The following is a 20009-nucleotide window of genomic DNA, read 5'->3' on the forward strand; positions in this document are numbered from 1 at the left end:
TGGCTGTTCTTGCAGTCACCCCATAGATATGCGTGGGTAGCGGTTAGTCGTTATCACTGAGCCACGCTGCTGCCGAGGAGGAGCTTGTGTGGTCTTCCCGGGAACGTTCTCTTTGGGCCTGCAGCTTGGCAAATTTAAGAGACAGTTTCGGGTCTGTGAAGTGGGTTGACTTACCGTCTAGGGTGATTTTGAGCTTAGCGGGCTAAAGCATTGCATATTTGATATTGGCTTTTGCTGAAGTTGTTTTGCCGGCAAGAACTCACGACTAGCGGCCTGCACCGCTAAGGTGAAATCTGGGAAGAGAGATATGGCATCTCCTTTGTATTGAATGTAGCCTAGCTCGCTGGCCTGTCGCAAGATAGTGTTGCGGTCTTTATAGTTCAGCAGGTGCGCCACGCTGGGGTGTGGGGGGGCCCTGGTGGAGGCCGCGTCCCCAGCAAACTGTGAGCTCTTTCGACAATGAAGACCGGCGACAGATCTGAGCTGAAGAGGTCTCGCAGCATTCTTTCAACAAATTCCTCCATTCTGGAGATGAGATAGCTGTGGACTCGCGAATGCCCGTCACGTGGAGATTGTTGCATCTTAAGCAGGCTTCAAGATCTTATTTTCTTTTGTTTTATTAGCTCCCATACTTTGTCCATTTGTAGCATACGTTCAGTGGTGGCTGCTTGGTTATCTTCAGTTTCAGAGACTCTGGTTTCCACATGAATATTGTGTGCGTCCAAAGCAAAAACCAAAGGAAATGATGGACGGAGTGTTGAACATTGCAAGCACTCACCCCCAGTCAACTGATCTGGGTTTAATCCATCACCGTTCTTTAGCCCACTCTGCCACCCCAGTTCAGACATGGCCATATGCAAATCAGTCTGACCCTGTGCCTCATGGGAACAGTCCAGCCCGAACTGCCAAGCCATGTCTTCCCTGGACCGGAAACAAGCTTCCTAGGACCGGTTTCTGGCATTTCAGCCGTCTTCAGCCAGGCTTGCTTGAATCCAGTGGCACAGTGAGCAAGGGACTCACGTCTGAGCATACCCTGCCAACTTATGGCGAACAAAGCAAAAACCAAAGGAAATGATGGACGGAGTGTTGAACATTGCAAGCACTCACCCCCAGTCAACTGATCTGGGTTTAATCCATCACCGTTCTTTAGCCCACTCTGCCACCCCAGTTCAGACATGGCCATATGCAAATCAGTCTGACCCTGTGCCTCATGGGAACAGTCCAGCCCGAACTGCCAAGCCATGTCTTCCCTGGACCGGAAACAAGCTTCCTAGGACCGGTTTCTGGCATTTCAGCCGTCTTCAGCCAGGCTTGCTTGAATCCAGTGGCACAGTGAGCAAGGGACTCACGTCTGAGCATACCCTGCCAACTTATGGCGAACAAAGCAAAAACCAAAGGAAATGATGGACGGAGTGTTGAACATTGCAAGCACTCACCCCCAGTCAACTGATCTGGGTTTAATCCATCACCGTTCTTTAGCCCACTCTGCCACCCCAGTTCAGACATGGCCATATGCAAATCAGTCTGACCCTGTGCCTCATGGGAACAGTCCAGCCCGAACTGCCAAGCCATGTCTTCCCTGGACCGGAAACAAGCTTCCTAGGACCGGTTTCTGGCATTTCAGCCGTCTTCAGCCAGGCTTGCTTGAATCCAGTGGCAAAGTGAGCAAGGGACTCACGTCTGAGCATACCCTGCCAACTTATGGCGAACAAAGCAAAAACCAAAGGAAATGATGGACGGCTGAAATGCCAGAAACCGGTCCTAGGAAGCTTGTTTCCGGTCCAGGGAAGACATGGCTTGGCAGTTCGGGCTGGACTGTTCCCATGAGGCACAGGGTCAGACTGATTTGCATATGGCCATGTCTGAACTGGGGTGGCAGAGTGGGCTAAAGAACAGTGATGGATTAAACCCAGATCAGTTGACTGGGGGTGAGTGTTTGCAATGTTCAACACTCCGTCCATCATTTCCTTTGGTTTTTATTGTGTGCGTCCACCCTGCTTTTAACTCTGTCCAGGTGGGAAGAAATCAGGTCTAATTTGGCATCAATGTTCCTCAAACTGGATTTTACAACCAATAATATGGCTCTCAGGTCCTGTTCTTGGTCCTCTGGGGCATTGTTGTCTGGGGGCTGCAGTGAGGCGTTTTTCTTCGCTTAAGATTCAGTTTACTTAGCACTGTGTGTTTTTTCAAAGCTGATCCTGGACCGCCTGCCCTCTGTTTTCCCCATGTTCGCAGTTGTGCAGGCCAGCCGGGTGCCGGTTTTCAGAAGCTTTGGGGGGGGTGTATCTTGCTGTCCCATCTCACCCTCAACATTCAGCAATTACCAGGCACCCCCCAACACCTCTTCGTTGTCTTGAGGTGCGCAACGAACGGCCTGTGGACGAGAGTCGGGATCACGGGTTGCACTGTGGGCTGCAGGTCCATTGTCCCGGCGTTCCTGGGCACGAGGCCGGACTGCTTAGTGGGTCGAGGTGGCTGGGCCAAGCAGTGGATTTAAGCTGGCCGAGGTCAAGGGCACAGCGGTTATGGGCAAGTGACGTGCTCCAGATTCATGTGCGGGCCCAGATGATCTATGGCGCGCAGCACCAGTGCCTTTGGATATGTTCTCAGAATGGGGACGTGGGTTTTATGTAGTGGCGGTCGCGGGTTGGAGGCCCCCTCCCTTTTTTTTAAACTCCCTTTCTTCCTTAAACCTTGGTGGGTGGTAGCTGAGCCACTCGCAGTTGTGACATCCGTGCCTACGGTGCCCGCACAGGCCAGAGTCAGGCACACCAATCGCGCGGCAGCTGCTGGTTCACAGGCCGCCGCACACCTCAATGCTAGACAGTCACCCGGGTCCACTCCGATGCGGTGCAGCGGGAGCTCTGCAGGCCCACCAGGCACCTGGGCACCCACAAGTCGGAGCATCGCTGCAGGAGTCCAGAAGCCGCAGCACCGGGGAGAGGGAATGTAAGGCCGGCCCGCCCGCAACCACAGTCAGCCCCACAGGCCCTCCACTCACCGCCTTCTGCAGCCCTGCGCCCTTGTGTGCAATGCTGGTAGGCCCAGTTTTGCCACGTCACCTGAAGCGACCAGGCCTGAGCAGCGTCACGAGTCCTCGGTCCTCTGGCCCCATGTCGGGGCACTCCGGTTCAGCATATTTGCGTGGGTGGTGCAGCCAAGCCCTCAGCGCCACACAGTCTCTGGTCTTGATGCCTCCTCTTGGTGCACGGGCCACCCGTACAGGCCTAAGCTCTCTCCGGGCCTTGCACAGTCAGCGGCCGCGCCCGATGATGCTGGGAGGCAGGATCGATGCTGCCTGGCCAATGCCACTAGTGCTCACAGGACACTGCGGGTCAGTGGCGGGGATGGATGGCCTCCGTTACGGCTGGCTCATGTCGGATTTTTAGCTCAGGCAGTAGAGCTCGCCTAGAGGGCGGCCATCTTGCACCGCGGCATAGCCACACCCCCCAAGTTAGAGGGACTTACTAGCAAAGTGTCAAGATCCATGCCACTGTCACAGACAAGACAGCCTGACTGGGAGTTCTGACTAGGCCAGAACCCACTTCAGAACCAAAGTTTAACCCAACTAATCCATTGGGGGCTGTACTACCACTTGTATAGGTGCTAGGGGCAGCGGTTGCCTTAGGGGCAGTGTGGTTGTAGCTTCCTTGGTGTTGGCCTTAGGACAATTAGCATTCATTGGCCTAAGGCCTTTTTCCTTGTACAGGTAGCACCAAGATTTCTTTTTGGAGTTGTTGGAGTTTTGGGACTCACCCTCAGAGGCAGGTTTTTGGGGACCCTGTGAAGGCTCTCTTTTGTCTTTACCCTTCACCCACCCTTAGGCCTTAGAAGAATCTTGCTTCTTTTGGTCAGCTCCACCACCATCGCTTTTCTGCTTAACCCTGGTGTGGACACATTTTTCTGCCTTCTTTCCCAATACTTGGGGAGAGGTCAGATCAGAGTCTACGAGGCACTGGTGCAGTTGTCGATTCTGATGATTATTAAGGATGTGCTCCCTCATAAACAAGTTGTACAATCCCTCATAGTTCTGTACCTTGCTTCCATGAAGCCAGCCTTCCAGAACCTTAATAGCATTGTCTATGAAATCAACCCAGTCTTGAGTGTGTGCCTTCTGGGTATTCCTAAACTTAACTCTGTACTGTTCAGTAGTTAAGCCAAACCCATCTATGAGGGCACTCTTTAAGACTGAGCATCCTCTTCTCTAACAGTGAGGAGCTTGTCTCTACCTTTGTAAGCAAAGGAGAGCCACAGGATAGCTGCCCACTGCCCTTGAGGGACCGTCTAAACTTTACAGGCCTTCTCTACAGCAGTAATCCATTTATGGATATCATCCCCCTCCTGGTAAGGAGGGACTATCCTGCTCAGGTTCCTAGTAACAAAAGATGATTTCCTGACTCTAGGTACACTAGTGCTGCCACCATGGGGCTCTAGTCCCAAATTCTTCCTAGCCCTCTGGACTTCCAGGGTCTCTTTATCAAGGGCCACTGTTCTTGCTTGAGCTTGAGTTTAACTCTCTCAAGTTTGATCAGGTGGTATTCACTCTCTAAAGAGTCCTCCCTCTTGCTAGCGATGGAAGTCCCTGTGGAACTAACAGAAGCATTGGAATGTACCTCTAGGGACACCCTCTGTACCATCAGTACTATTCCCTGGGGGATCAGAGTTCACCAGGGTGGAGTCATCAGACTCCTCCTGGTCATGCTCAGAATTAGGGCCATTAGGTACAATCCCTCCTGGCCCATCTTCTGGAGCATCCCCACCCACTTTGTCCTGCTCTTCTGACCTATCAGGATTCTGGAGGTCATCTAGGATAAGCAGCTCTTTAGAGGTGCTTAGTGGTGGGGTTACTACTTTTCTTTAACTTTCTAGCGGTACACAGGGTCCTTAGTTCTTGGAACTTATGACCACTGTATCTCGAGTTTTGGGACCCACTGGGTTCCATAACTAAAGAAATGGGGGGGTCATTATGATAGCGGAAGGCCCACCACCGCCAGCCATGCGGTGGTGCGCCTTCCACCATCAGACCGCGATTTTGCCCCCGGACAAATTAGGATGGCGGGGTGAATCCAACCGCAACCGTGGCGGGTGCAAAGACCACCCGCCACAGATCCGCCACATGCAATTGGTCCGATTGCCTGGCAGAGCGGTCAGCATCCGTAAAATGGTGGCGTGCCTAGCAGGCACCATCCGCCAAATTACAATGCTGCATCTCCACCAGCCGGTGTATGGCGGGGATTGTATTTGCGTGCCCGTTGCGGGCCCCCCTGGGGTGAGGGGGTGGGGTGCACTGGGGGGTACACCCTCTACATGTCCCTGCACTAAGTGGCAGGCACCGTGTGGTGCCTGCCACGTAGTGCTGGGAAATGCACAGCATGGCACTTTAACATTGCAGAGGGTGCGGCAGCCAGAAGCACCCGCCGCAATGTTATAGATACATGATGCAACCGCCACGGTGGCAGGCACATTGTAATATCATGTGCGGAATGTCCACCTTACAGGCAGCCGGTCCCAAGCTCGGCAATGATGGCGGTCGGACTAAAGTCCAACCGCCATCATAATGACCCCCATGGTGCCTAGGTATAGTGTGGTATAGCACCTACCTACCCTAGTGGAAACTAAAATTGCATAGACTGGAGAAAGGGTTGTACTGGACCCCTAACAACCAATCTAAAAGTTCAGTAGAATGTACTGGTCTACAAAAATATTTTATATGTGCCTAATGCTAGTGAGCGTTTTTCACCTAATCGACACCTAGATTAGCTGGTAAAACAGTGCCAGCTTAAATCCCCACCGCTGCACACCAATGTAGGAGGGTGGCATAGTATATGGTGCACACTTATTCAAGTTAAGCACCCTGCACTAATCCAGGCAACCCTATGGGGATTTTAGTGCTCTTAGACAACCATAGAAAGCTCTCTAAGTGGTAGCTGTGGAAATCAGCATTCAGGCTTAGTCCAGAAGGAGTGTTAAGCAACTTGTTTTACCAGGACTAATCATGTAGTGTAGGTTAAACAAAAAAAAGAACCACACTGTGTGGTTATAAAAATCGTTATATTTATTATACAGACTCACCAACACATTGGTACATCTCCTACCCGAATATATCAACACAGTACACACAATATTTCAAAAGGAGAACAGGTAAGTAGCACAAATTCACAGTGGTCTCCAGGGAGAGACCAAGCCATATGCTAATAAAGTGTAATGCGAACTGTGACCAGAGTCGAGACTTGACTCAGAAGACTTAGAAGAGCTGGAGAACCAAGGAACCCCCGAGGTAAGTGCCCAGAACCCCACAAAGGCTGTGTGCAGAGTGGAAACAGCTGTGTACTCAATGCAAGTCAATAGGAAAGTCACGGTTGCAGTTTTCGAGACAAAGGACCCTTACCAGAGGACCCTGAAGAATCCCCGTGGAAGATGGAAGGTTGGTGAGTTACCCCACCCATGGATACCCCAGGAACCAGGATACCTACACCAGGGAAGCCGGGGGCATAGGTGCGAAGTGACATCGGAAACCGCCATAGACCACAATGGAGGACTTCAGTTAAGATGAGACATGCGAAGGTGAAAGTGTCCAGTGGAATCCAGGGGTGGATTCTTGAAGAGGTGTACCTGCAAGCAGAGGGGACAGAGTCTATGCTACTCAGGAGTAACCAGGATGCACAGAAGATCAATGACCACAGATGACGGAAAATGCAGGAGAGTTGACGGTGGCCATGTCACTGGAGCTGTGATGACCAGGCAACACTGTGGAAGACCAGGAGCCATTCACGAGCTGTCCCACGCCCCTGAGATATACATATAGGAGAGCCGGGGGGAGGCGGGACCCTGCTTGACAATGTGGAGACTATGTGATTTCTTTTTTGCATTTTGTATCCCACTGCATTGGAGTGTTGGTAGCTGGCATAAGCGATGTTCGGCTAATCAGTACTTTCTTTCTTGCCTACTGCTTGCCTACTGTCTATACAGAAGGGCGGCTAATTCGAGGCATCTGCCTGTATTGCTGTCACTCAGATGTTAAGTAGGTGGCTACAGTCTCCACATCTTTGGCGATTGTGCAAATAATCCTGATAAGAAACATGGACAAAACGGATGGAAAACAACAAAAGCTGTTGTTTGAACCACACAGGAGAGCAAGGAGGTTGATGGTAGACAAGGCCCTATTAAGAGACCAAACTCAGTTAGCCAAGGTGAAGACATGAAAACACTCCGTAAGGCCTTGCAAGCAAATCTGAAGTCCATAGATCACCAAACAGATACGCTTAACACAAGCATAGATACCATCTCCCGGAATTTTTGAGAGGCATGATGTTAGACTTACAGAGCAGGAACAACAAATTTCAGCTGTAGAATATACTCTGGCTGCTATTATAGATATGCTCGCTAACATGGAAAAAATCCTCCATGTTATAGCTGCTAATAATTTTAGATTTAGAGACCGGGTCTTGTCAGAACAATATTCGAAGAATGTATGATGGTATTCCACATGCGTTTAGCACACATGCCTTCTGAACGCCGTCATTAGAACAAACACGTCTTAATTGTATTGTATTGTAATTACATTTATATAGCTCTTCCTACCCCTGATGAGGCGTCAAAGCGCTTTTTCGGTGAGTAGTACGCTACTACGGAACCCTAAAGGATTAGTGTTGAATTATTATAGTGAAATATGAAAGTAATTTGAGTGGTGGATATGTTAGTCAGTTATTTTAATTGAGAAGGGTAGCTGAGGGATGGAAGAGGGAAAAAGGTTTGCATTTATATAGCGCTTATTACCCCATGATGGTGTGTTGAGGCGCTTTTTTGGCGAGTACCACGCTACTATGGAGCCCATAAAGGATTAGTGGTGAATTAGTATAGTGAAATATGAAAGTAATTTGAGTCGTGGATATGTTTGTCAGTTATTTTGATCAAGAAGGGTAGCGGAGGGATGGAAGAGGGGAAAAGGTTTGCATTTATATAGCGCTTGTTACCCCTGATGGGGAGTTGAAGCACTTTTTTGGTGAGTAGCACGCTACTCCAGAACCCATAAAGAATTAGTGGTAAATTAGTATAGTGAAATTTGAAAGTAATGTGAGTGGTGGATAGTAGTCGGTAATTTGAATTGAGAAGGATAGCGGACGGATGAAAGAGGGAAAAAGGTTTGCATTTATATAGCGCTTGCTGCCCCTGTTGGGGTGTTAAAGTGCTTTATTGGCGAGTAGCCCGCTACTCCGGAACCCATAATGGATTAATGTTGAATTAGTATAGTGAAATATGAAACTAATTTGAGTGGTGGATATGTTAGTCAGTTATTTGGATTGAGAAGGGTAGCGAAGAGATAGGAGAAGGAAAAAGGTTTGCATTTATATAGTGCTTGCTACCCCTGATGAGGTGTTGAATTGCTTTCTCAGCGATTAGCATGCTACTCTGGGACCCAGAGAGGATTAGTGGTGAATTAGTATAGTAAAATATGAAATTTGAGAAGTGGACATGTTAGTCTGTTATTTTGATTGAAAGGATAGTGGAGGGATAGAAGAGTGAAGGCGTGTATTTTTTATTTTTTATTTTGGAGGTCATAGCCATAGGAGGAGGATTGGGATGAGTAAAAAGGGAAGTGGAGGGAAAGAGTCAGAGGGAAGAGTTTAGAAAGTCTTGTTTTGGGGGATCGGTATAGTAAAGAGGTGTCAGATGATGCAAGGAGGGTTGAGCAGGGGTGAGTCTAGAAAGGGTTATTTTGGGGATCATAGTAGCGGTATGGGGTTTGGGATGAATGAGATAGTGGCTGCAGAGGATATATTGATAGAGGTATAGGATGAGAGATAGGGTAGTGCATTGGAAAGATTAGTAGAAAGAGGTTGGAGATGAGCCAGAGTTGAGGTAGAAGATATATTGAGAGAGGCATAGGGTGAGAATAGGGTAGTGCATAGAATATGCTGAATTAGAAGAAAGTAATACATATATTGATCCATAAGTACATGGAAAGAATATAGATGCATAAAAAAAGTAAGTATATGTGGATTAAGGATGTTGAAAGAGGTGTAGGGTGAGAAATAGGGTAGTGCATTAGAAAGAGTTTGAGATGAGTCAAAGAGTTGAGGTAGAGGATATATTGAGAGAGGTGTAGAGTGAGAAATAGGGTATTGCATTGTATGCTTTTTTATGAGAAAGGTAATACATTTATAGATCCAAGTACATGGAAGGTATACAATTGCATAAAGTAGGTAAGTATATGTAGATTAACGATGCATTAGATAAACTCTGGTTTTCAAGTGTTGTTGTACTTAAAACATTTTTCATTTTTTAAAAACATAATTATTCTACATGTTTATACAAAGCAATGCACATATATAGGCACATCTTTATAATACAAATAAATGCTCATACACAGAGTGATAAGCTGTATATTTCTGTTTGCGTATGATGCTTATGTGGGGAAGAGCTAATTCTTGAGTAGTTTTCTGAAGATAAGGTGGTTGTCTGTGGATCTTATGTTGGGGGTAAAGAGTTCCATAGTTTGGCTGCTTGAACAGAGAAGGATATGCCACCCATGGTTTTTTCTTGTATCTTGGGATTTTGAGGTGAGGTGCCACTCTAGACCGGAGGTTCCTTTGTTGAATGTGTTTGGTGATTTTATTCCTGATGAAGAGAAGTCCCATTACATGTATCGCTTTGTGGGTGATACAAAGCAGCTTGAACATGGATCTTCTGGCAACTTGTAACCAATGCAGGGCTTTCAAGGCAGGTGAGATGTGGTCTCGTGGTTTGATATGCAAGAGTAGTCTGGCAGCCGAGTTCTGAATCTGTTGTAGTCTTTTCATGGTCGTTAAAGGTGATCCGTGGTAGAGGCTATTGGAGTAAGCGAGTTTGGACAGAACAAGGGAGATGGTAGCTTGGACCTTGTATAGAAAGCACAAATGGGGAAAGATTTGTCGCAAAGTTTTTATAGTAGCAAAGCTTGATCTTGCTAGTTGCCACTTGGGCATTCATCGATAGCTTGGAGTCCATGGTCAGTCCGAGGTTTCTTACTTTATTTGTTACTTTAGGTGGTGATCCCAGTTCATCAGGCCAGACGGCAAGCAAGTCATAATGTTTCCAATCGTAACATGTGAGTATTTCCATTTTGGAAGCATTCAATTTGAGATGGCTCCAAGTCATTCAATGATCCATGGCTCTGAGACAACTGAAAATTGGTGAGTTTCCAATTTCTTTGGGGTATTCCAGTTGAAGGAGTGGTTGTGTGTCATCTGCATAGTTATAGCATGTAAGGTGAAATTGATTGACCAGTACCGCTAATGACTTCATATAGATGTTGAAAAGCATGGGCGAGATGATAGAGCCTTGAGGGACTCCTGCTTTTGTGGAGTATGGTTTGGACGAGAAAGGTGGGGTATGGATGACATTAGTTATGTTTTGAAGGTAGGACGTGATACAGTCTAGAGCAGTCTCCTCTATGCCGGCTTCGTAGAGTCTTTGTATCAGAGTGTCATGGTCAACTGTGTCAAAGGCAGCCGACAGATCCAAAAGGAGTAGCGCAGCAACCCTGTTGTGGTCAACTGTGTTCTTCAGGTCATCTCAGATGGTAAGGAAGGGCAGATTCTGTGCCTCTTCCTGGACATAATCCTGTCTGGAAGTCTGAAAGTATGGCATTCTCTTCTATGAATTATGACATATAGGCGAATACTGCTCTTTGTATTAGTTTACCCAGGAAAGGTCCATTTGTAATGGGTTTGTACTTGTCAGGGTTCAGCGGGTCCAAGTTTGCTTTCTTCAGTAAAGGGCATATGTATGACTTTTTTTTAGTTCTTCTGGAAATATTCCGGTAGTTAAGGAATCATTGCCGGATCCATTTTTGCTTGAAACTACTTCCCCTGCATCAAGCGTGAAACGTCAAGCGTGAAGCGTCAAGATTTCCTGTTGGGGGCAGAGCCGTGCTGTCCCGTGCCGAGCTGTGCCGGGGGGCGCTGTAAGCGGGTTGCCGGCGGACCAAGTTGTAGCGGTGGAGTAGCGGAGCAACGGTGCATTTTTTGACGGTCGGAAAGAGCAATCGACCCCCGCCTCCTGGTTTGTCCTCCGACGCTATCCAGACGCCGGTGCGAGAACTGCCTGGCCTGAGCTGTATAAGACATTGCGGATAGCCTGCGTGGAGTGCCCGAGGGAGGAGCCGAATTTGCAGTCGGTACGGTGGAGTGAGAGAGCCCGTTTGCCCGTTGGCCAGCGAGCCCGTGTTTTGGAGCCTTGGAGTTGGAGTTAGAGTCATGGTGCTGACTGGGGCTGGCCTGGGCTGCTCCCCCCCCGGATTGTCGTGATTTCCACCTGGCTTGCCGCTCGGCTGAAGTAGCGCCATTGGGAAACTCCGGTCCCTCGCACACGTTGCTTTAGGGCATCGGGGAGGGGTGCGGTAGCAGCGAGAGGCCAGCAGCAGGAGGAGGAAGAGGAAGAGGATGGAGGCAATCGTGGGCAGAGGCCAGATGTAAGAGTTGAGAGCCAAACCCAAGCCCCCAAGCCCCCACACTGCACTCTCCCAGGTTCGTCCTCATACCTGTTTATTGTTCATCGTTCATTGTATAGCACTGGACACCTCCCGCTAGGAGGGAGACATTATCACCGCACATTGATACCGGAGGGGGCAAACAAACTGCCACACAACGAGCGCAGCACCACCCGAATAAACAGTGAAAAGGAGGAAGGAGAAGAAGTTGCAACCATCCTTCAGCAAGCCCCCAGTTGGTGTCAGATCTTTTCCAAACTAAGGAACCCCAGCTTAAAACTCTTTAGGGAAGGTCCTGGCTGGGCAACAAAGAAATCAGGATTAAAACCAGACTCACTCATCCTTGTTTATGCTCTCTGCCCTGAGTAAATAACTTCACACCGACCAGCAGGTAACACTAAACGGCTTAGGAATTTAGTTACCATCTGTGCTTATATTCCCTGTGGAGTCACGGAGAGTTGCCTATAAGCGTGAGGAATTTAGCCCTGGTGTTAGGCCAAGTACAGGGCTGCTCAAATGAGATCGGGGACAATCCGCCAAGCGGCAACAGGCAGAAAAATAAGCAAAAAATCAAAACTCAAAAAATCTAAAGAAGAGGATTCACTGTTTAATCATTTAGCAAAGGTAAAAGGCTCAAGGGAGAGGCTGGTTTCTGCACCAACAATAACAATGCCAAGCCCGAAAAATAAAACAGGGATCCGCAAATTCTTTTTTTTAAAGGACCCTATGGCGGCATTATACGCTCCAACAGTTGAAGCCGTCCAGTTGCCAAGTCCAATTCTCCCCGACAAATCAAGAGCCAACCCCTTTCGGACCCCAAAAGATTTGAGCAAGGCTTTACATAGGGAATTATTCCCATAAACAAATATGGAATGCTCAGACGTGGGAAAGCCAGTAACTACAACAGCTCAGGTACATCAGACAATGCCCACAATTTCAACCACCACATTCACAAATAAATTCGAAGTGATTGCAAAATCTCTTAACTCGAATGTACCTGAGCAAGCAGTCAATGCTGTATTAGAGGGGGGCACTGAGATCCCCATGGAGAGGAGAGCATGGATCAGCCCCAACAATAGTTCTGCAGCCCACAATATAGCCTTGGACGGCCACATAATCGCAACGGGACCTAAGGCAGGAAAATACTTGGCATGCCCCAATGAAGATGGCCTCACCAACTCAAAAGGGACATATGACACAAAAGAAAAATCAATAAAACCTTCAGCACAGGCAGGCCCTATGGAAGAAGGTCCTGCCAAATCATTTTCTATGCTAAATGACTCTACTTTGGTGGAAATTCTGGAAATATTGGAATCCAAGAGCCAGGAAAAAAATCTTCTAGGAAACGACTTACAACCAGACTTAAGTAACAAAACCCCACAGGGCAGACTAAAAATAGCCGTATCGACACCCCTAAGTTCACCTGGTAAGCTAGTTTACCAGCGCTCAGTACCTGTCAACTAAATTTCTCGCCACCAATAACCATTTCTTCAGTCAGCAGGATTGAGCTCGGGTCAGAGGCCTCAGTGAAGTATAACGAATACCAGTCTAATACACATTGGACCCAAACTCTGATTTATTCCCTGGAACAAGCCATAAGGGTCTTGAACTTCCAATCAGACAAAATGGATGTTCAAATTGACCTTGTAAATCTCATCGCCAGTCATATTTCTGGCATAAACACCAAAATGGACCTAAGAACATCTTTATTAACATGTAGGGGAAAGATGGACCAGTTAATAGATAACAATAGTCAACCTTTCACCTGCGGCTGCGGCTCAATTATAGAGAAGCTGTCATCCCTCCCTGAAATCCTAAAGGATATTTTAGGGGTAGTAAAACAATCCTGTAACAGCAAGCAGTCTAACCAACCACAAAAAACCGTTGAGCAAGAGGAAAAAATAAATTATACCAAACTAGCTATAGCGGAAACTAGTAATGCAAACGATACAGAGAGAGCGGAGCAGCAGGTCCAATTGGATCTAACAGATCCCCATATAGACGCCTCACAAACTCTCTTGAAGCCCGCGGGGGTAGCGAATCCCACAAAACGGGAAAGAAAGCGCGCAAGGAAGGCCCGGCTTAAACAAAACAAACAGTTAAGCCCTGTTTTGTAGAAAACTTCCCCGCCAGCTAAAATAAAAGCATCACAAGGGGAAAAGATCCACTCCTCCCCTTGTGGGGCAACACATCTGGATATTGAGGAAATATGAATTTTGTGATCAGTTATGTCCCCTATCGTAGACCCCAACGGCTCCATGTGCATGCTATAAGTACATGTATGTTCCCTCCAGTTCCAGTTTTGAAGACGCAAATACATGTGCGTCCACCGTCAACATGTCCTCTTTCAGATCCGCCATGAATGGGTCAGATATTCCATTCCTAAGTATGAAAGGCCACCGACTTTATGTGGTTCACTTTCCACATTTTACAGATTCAGGCGAGTAGGCCCAGAATTCTGTCATCAAGCCTTTTCCTGCCTTCTGCCTCTGAAAGCTCCAGTCTGAGCCTGCATCTGTATCCATGAACTTTGTCCTACTCCCTGCGCGGCTAACGGTGCCTGATCCAGCCTGTTGCCTGCCAAAAACTGTATTTCACCTTCAAGATTATCTGCTCCGCTCCTCATCCGATGCATTCCTGTCTAGTAGTTTAGGTAAACATTCCTCCAGCTACCGTGCAAAGGGCCAGGCCTCGCTGTCCTCATGCAAGTAATTCATAGCCCCCGTTACCATGGAATATTCCTACCCCCTCGCATCTCGTGTAGACACTTAGACGCTTGTACACGCACTAACAGTCAGTATAGAATAGATTCTATCCTAGAAACCTTTCCTTTTGGATAACACAGTTCTTTAAACATAGGATATTAGATATGATTTGGGATTAGGTTGACATGACCCCCAGACTTCTGTCTCCACATGTAGACCTAAATGTCAAGTCCCCTTCACCCTCTAGTTGCACGTCAATTACACGTCATGCGGCTGCGCGCGCATCTCTGCCAAATATTTCTGCTGACATTGCAGGATTCTCTTATGGATCCACCCACTTGTGACATCATGTATAATGACGTTATCTAAGTTACGCCTATATGTCCGCCTCTATTAGTTACGTATGCACATTTTATCTGTATTATCAGCTGTTACGCCTCCTGCATCTGTTTCACTGTAATGCATTTCCTATAAAACTGATTATCTGTCAATAATGTATGCCCTTCCTTCCTGAACTTTCGTGGTGATGGAATAGAAGCCTGCAATTCGAATTGTATTACCTTTGTCAAGGAATAAAGCCTTTTAGAACCTCTAATACCACGGATTCTGCCTCTTATATTTACTGAGTTATTCTTACTAGACTTTACCGCATAAAAAATAGTACCGGTAATGAAATATTTACCACATAAATTGGCGCCCGAACAGGGACACTTTCTCATCTCACGCGCCGGAGGTGCGTTGCAGGCCCGGTCTCCTGCCACAGCTGAACGGACAAAAACGCGTACCTGCAGGATTTCCTGTATCTCCCTCCGGCCAAGCGGGGGCGACTGAGGCTGCGATCAACACCCAGACGAGGCGGTGAGAAGTGCGAAGTATCCCGACCAGAGCCTAGCTGAGAGAGCAAGATCCGAGGTATACAGAGGCCCACCAGGTTCCGAAGTCCCGAGTCCGGTCGAGTCGAGTCCAGTCCGGTCCAGTTTCAGTTCCGTTCCGAGGCCTTCCGTTCCGAGCTACCCGGTGAGTACCATTGCCGGGGAGGCATTTAACGTGCACATAGTCTGTGCCGGTCAAGACGGGTTTGGGTACACAAATCCGGTCTGCACTGTTTTAGCAGTGTATCTGTACTGTTTAGCAGTATATCTAGTATGTCTTGCATTTAAATAAGTATTATCTAGTGTCAGTATTATGTCAGTAACTAGTTTTCTATTAGTTATCATCGTTCGTTAAAACTGTTAAATGTTAAATGTTCTAAATACGTTTTATATATTGTAGTGTGAATGATTGTTCCTCATTGTGTTTTACTGTATTACGTGTGTTTAAGGTTAAGTAACCAGATCTAGGGAGGAGCCAAGATGGCGACCGGAGCAGACGCTTGAGCGCCCGGCTCCGTCGGCCCTTGGCCTCGGACTATTATCCTGATGCCCATCCTCGCCGATTCTAGAGGTGCAACGTGTGCGAAGACGCGCTGACCGCGCCGCCGCTTCCCCGGGGTCTCCGCCCGCCCGGATGCCGGAGTTCTGGGTGCTTTTGTTCTCTGCACTGGACCCCTGTGCCATTGTGGCCTTTGCCGGCCCCCTGGAAGCTCCGCAGTTACCGGACCCGCTAGCGCAAACCTGAGCCCCGTGGTCCCGATCTCACCTCGCACCACGGATCGTCGCCGGATGAGCCCGGGGAGGGACGGCCAGACACCTTCTGCACCCTGCGCCTGACGGGCTGGAGCTGTGGGGTGGGCCCCGGTGCGGCGGGTCTCCTGCCCCGCTCTGAGGACCGCGCTGTGGGAGGCTGCTGACCCCCTTCTTCTATTGCCTAGCCGGCGGCAAAGAGAACCCGCGGGAAGAGAAGCGACTGTTGGCCTTCCCTGTTGCGGCGCAGACCTGAGGGGAATTGACTCCTTGCCACGACCCCCCCCCCCTGGCCATTACACCGTACAGCGGTAAAACATGGCGTTGATTGCCTGCTCGCGGCTGGGGGGTGATGCTCCGGTCTCGCCCGCTGCCCATTTCGCCCTCCCTCTTCCGGACACCAGCTCCACAGTGCCGTCCCGGATTGCTGCCGATGTGGGGGCCCAGCTTCCGCTGACATGCGGCTCCGTTCTGGCTGTCCTGCGGGACTTTCGACTACAAATGTGTGCTGGCCTGCAGGCGCTGAGTGAGCGGTTTGACTCCATACTGTCGGCTGCGGGTCGTGAGCGCTCTGTTTGTCATCAACAAGGCGTGGGTCTACCAGTGCTTTTGTCCTCTTGCGGGGACGCAACGGCGGTGTATGATTGTGCTACACTGGTGCCTGCATCCGGCGTTCCCGGCACCCAGGATCAACCGCTCTCCAGCTCAACTGCGGATACTTTGTTCCCCTGGTCATGGCTGCCTGCTTCATTGTTGCCTGCCTCACCGCGTCCGCAAGAGTATCCTGCTGAGCGATACCTGATAGCCTCGAGGAATCGTCCGCGGTGGCCTACTGCTTCTTTTCTGTGGAACTCCTGTACTCTACTTGCCAGGTCTGGATTTTATGTGGTGCAAAGAGGGACCTCAATAGATGGTCGGCGGCCATTTCGTGATCCTACTTCACCATCTTCTCACAAGCAGCCATCTTGTCTTTGTCTGCTCGGGAGGCGGGGCCTTCATGTAGGGGCTGGCTTAATCCCAAGCCCGCGATCGGGCCAGGGCTAGAATGACTTATATCGCCATGGTTCATGGACGGGCTGGACTGGGACTGGAACTGTATGTATGTGTTGTGTGCACTCGTCGCGATTTGTCTTCCTTCGCTTAAATTGTTGTGACACGTTATTTTCGCACGCAGTTTTTTGGCGTAGTGGGTTCTCAGTGTGTGGAGGCCATAGCTGGCTGATGGTATGGGGCGCTCTGGTGTTCCGTGGGCTCCTCCCCACCTTCTTTTCTGTTTTCTTATTTTCTTTACTCTATTCCTACTTTCTCTCTTGTCTATATTTCGGGTTCATTGGGCGACAGGCACTATGCTGGGGGGGGGGGCAGGCCGTAGCCTCCGCATTGGTGTAGGGTGGGGGGGTAATACTCTGTTCTTAATTAGTTCTATGGGCCTTTTTCTTTTATGTCTCTGCGCTATACTTGCTTCGATTCGGGGTCCGGGTGTGGGGTGGATTGAGTGGGGGCGGCTCTGGAGGGGTGCGTAATTGCTCATGTGACTATCCTGTTATATCACTGCACCGCCTCACTGCTTGAGATTTTACTTCCATTGTTGTTTTAATGATGCTGCTGCTCTCCCGTGTGGTGAAGCTATTTGGCGGACTCGAATCTCTTTTGTTCTTATCCTTCACTGACTTTTTTTCCCTGATAAAATTACCTTAAAAACTTAAAATTAACCTTCACTTCTCCTTCCCCTGGTGTCAAGGATCTCTCCAGTATATAACTCATAACTCGTTGTTAATCTTGACCGTTGAAGCACAGGGGATGTAATGTTGGTATCAGTGCTTAACCGTATCGTGGCCGGCCTGACGGTTGTAGGCCCGTATTTGTTCTATTAAGATGCACGAATAAAGGTTTTTGAAAAAAAAAAAAAAAAAGTAACCAGATCTAAAAAATGCCGCTCTTTTCGAAATTAAGACAGATCAAAACCAGAAAAGGGGTACTCGAAGAAGCTGTTCCCATTCCACCTAGGGACACTCCAGGGTACTTTATGTATCATAAGCATGGCCTAGATGCCGTATTATTTCTTGATTTATGGGTGGACTACACCAAAGAGTTACCAGAGAGTCAGAGATGGCCGGCAGCGGGGACCTGGGATGCAGATTGCATCATGAGAGTAGAAGAAGAATTATGGAAAAAGAAAGCCAGACAGTCACAGAAAGATGCCATTGAATTATGGCGTAAAGAATCATATAGACGTACAGAAAAAGCGCTCAGACAGGAAGAGAAAGGTAGAGAGAATTCAAATAAAACCCGAGAAAATCTATTAATTGAGGAAGGTACCCGAGTAAAATCAGAACAAGTAGATAGACAAAGAAACACTCTTATGAATGGTATGTATCCTCTTCTGGCCGAAGGGTTACCTAAGGCTACCCCGGAAATACCAAAAGACTTAACTCCTCCATTGCTCCCGATAAAAGCACATCCCAAAACACATCCCAAAACAGCAAAGGACGTTTTCCTTTCCTCCTATTTAGATGACGTAGCTCCCGAGTATGCTAATGCCATACCACATACACCGCTTGCCGATGGTGTTCAACACCAAGAGCATCCGTCTGTATCCCCGCAACTACAAACTCCTACGCCCATTCCCACAGGTCCGTCCGTTTCTACAGTTTTTCCCGCATCTACAATCTCTATCCTACGTCCAACGAATCCTTTCTTGCCCAGCACCTCAGATGGTGCTACAGGAGGTACGACAGACATGTTTGCCACACCGCCGCGAAATAAACAGACCCTTAGAGATTTAGCACTCCAACGTACACCCCAACTAGCGACATCCGACATGTTTAAAGAACAGCTTGTGGATTGTAGATACGATCCAGTGCCAGGTAGACAGGACAAATTGCTCATATCATCACTACGTATACGACGAGCTACATTGTATTTAATGACGATACCAGGAATGGTTGAACACCTAGACGATATATATCGCTTTGTCCAAACAGGGCGAGGTCCAGAAAGTATTAACGAAGCTATGGAATACCAGAAAGTGGATGTACAAAGACAACTACTACGTTTCTTCATAAATTGCGTGATTAGGAACCAAGACAGGCCTGGGGCAGATCATGATACCATGCAAAAACTTGCCAAATGGGGTCAGAACATATCAGAAGAGAAACATGATAGATAGGCGTGTATAATCGCCATGTGTCGAAAGATCCGTAAGGAAGTAGAACGAATACATAAAGAAAGACGAGAAGCAGACAGAGTAGAATCAGAAGAAGAGGAGGAGCAAGAATCAGAACAATTAGATACGATAGCTTATGTAGGTAGAGGAAGACCCCATAATAATACCAGAGGTTTTAATGACCCGATTCGTCCGATACGTCCAGAATATAATCGACATTTTCAAACCCCTATGTTAAATACCAGATCCCCTGAACACCTATTCCAAGCCGCTGATAAATTACTCCGAGATCGAAGGGGGTACCACATGCTCGATTCCATGGACGAACAAGAATTAGCCAGGTCAGCAGTACAATGGGCTGATAGTCCCAGCGAATACAATGATGATGCACTAGCACACACGTTTCTGAATCTTGACCCATACGAACAGCGTTTAGCTAGTATATACATGATTCAACACCTCCTTATATTATATAAAAGCCAACACTCCGATCCAGGACCCTTACCTGACATATTGACAGAACTACTCACGAATAAATGGAGAGGGTCAGGTACTGATTTAATTAATGAAATTCTAGAATTCCGAAACCAGTATATAGCTTTCGTATGCCCAGAACACGTTCCAGTTCCCATTATGGGAAGAAAAATGTATCACATAGATAGACAGAATCCGTTACGTGAAGTACACCCAATCAGAGGTGAAGGTAATAACTTTACACGCGTGTTTGTGTACACGCCTATAACTAAAATTGAATTATTAGAAATGAAGAAAGTAGTACCCAGCCATGACAAGGATCCAGCAGGTTTCCACCGTGAGATAAAAGACATGTTACTCATGGGAGAGTATACCTACCCCGACATTATGAAAATATTAAAAGTCCTATTACCCGCCGGTGTTTACGAGAAACTCAAAGAAAAGGAATGGGAGGTGGGAGACCAAAAGATAGATTGGACAGCATTAGAAAACGAAGAAAGGGCCCGAGCTGCAGGAGCAGGGCTTGGGGAAAAGACTACAGCATTACCAGGATTACTAGTACAGGTACTGCC

General features: G+C 48.0%; 1 long non-coding RNA gene across 1 annotated transcript in view; it reads left to right on the forward strand.

Moving 5' to 3' along the window:
* LOC146805427 (uncharacterized) overlaps window positions 1-20009 on the forward strand; it is a 379668-nt gene that overhangs the window by 89161 nt on the left and 270498 nt on the right. The window contains exon 2 of the long non-coding RNA XR_014967842.1: window positions 10026-10087. This is a non-coding gene — a long non-coding RNA (uncharacterized LOC146805427). The remainder of the gene's footprint in view (window positions 1-10025; window positions 10088-20009) is intronic.

This window comes from Triturus cristatus, chromosome 8 (assembly GCF_964204655.1).
Source record: "Triturus cristatus chromosome 8, aTriCri1.1, whole genome shotgun sequence".
Lineage (NCBI taxonomy): Eukaryota > Metazoa > Chordata > Amphibia > Caudata > Salamandridae > Triturus > Triturus cristatus.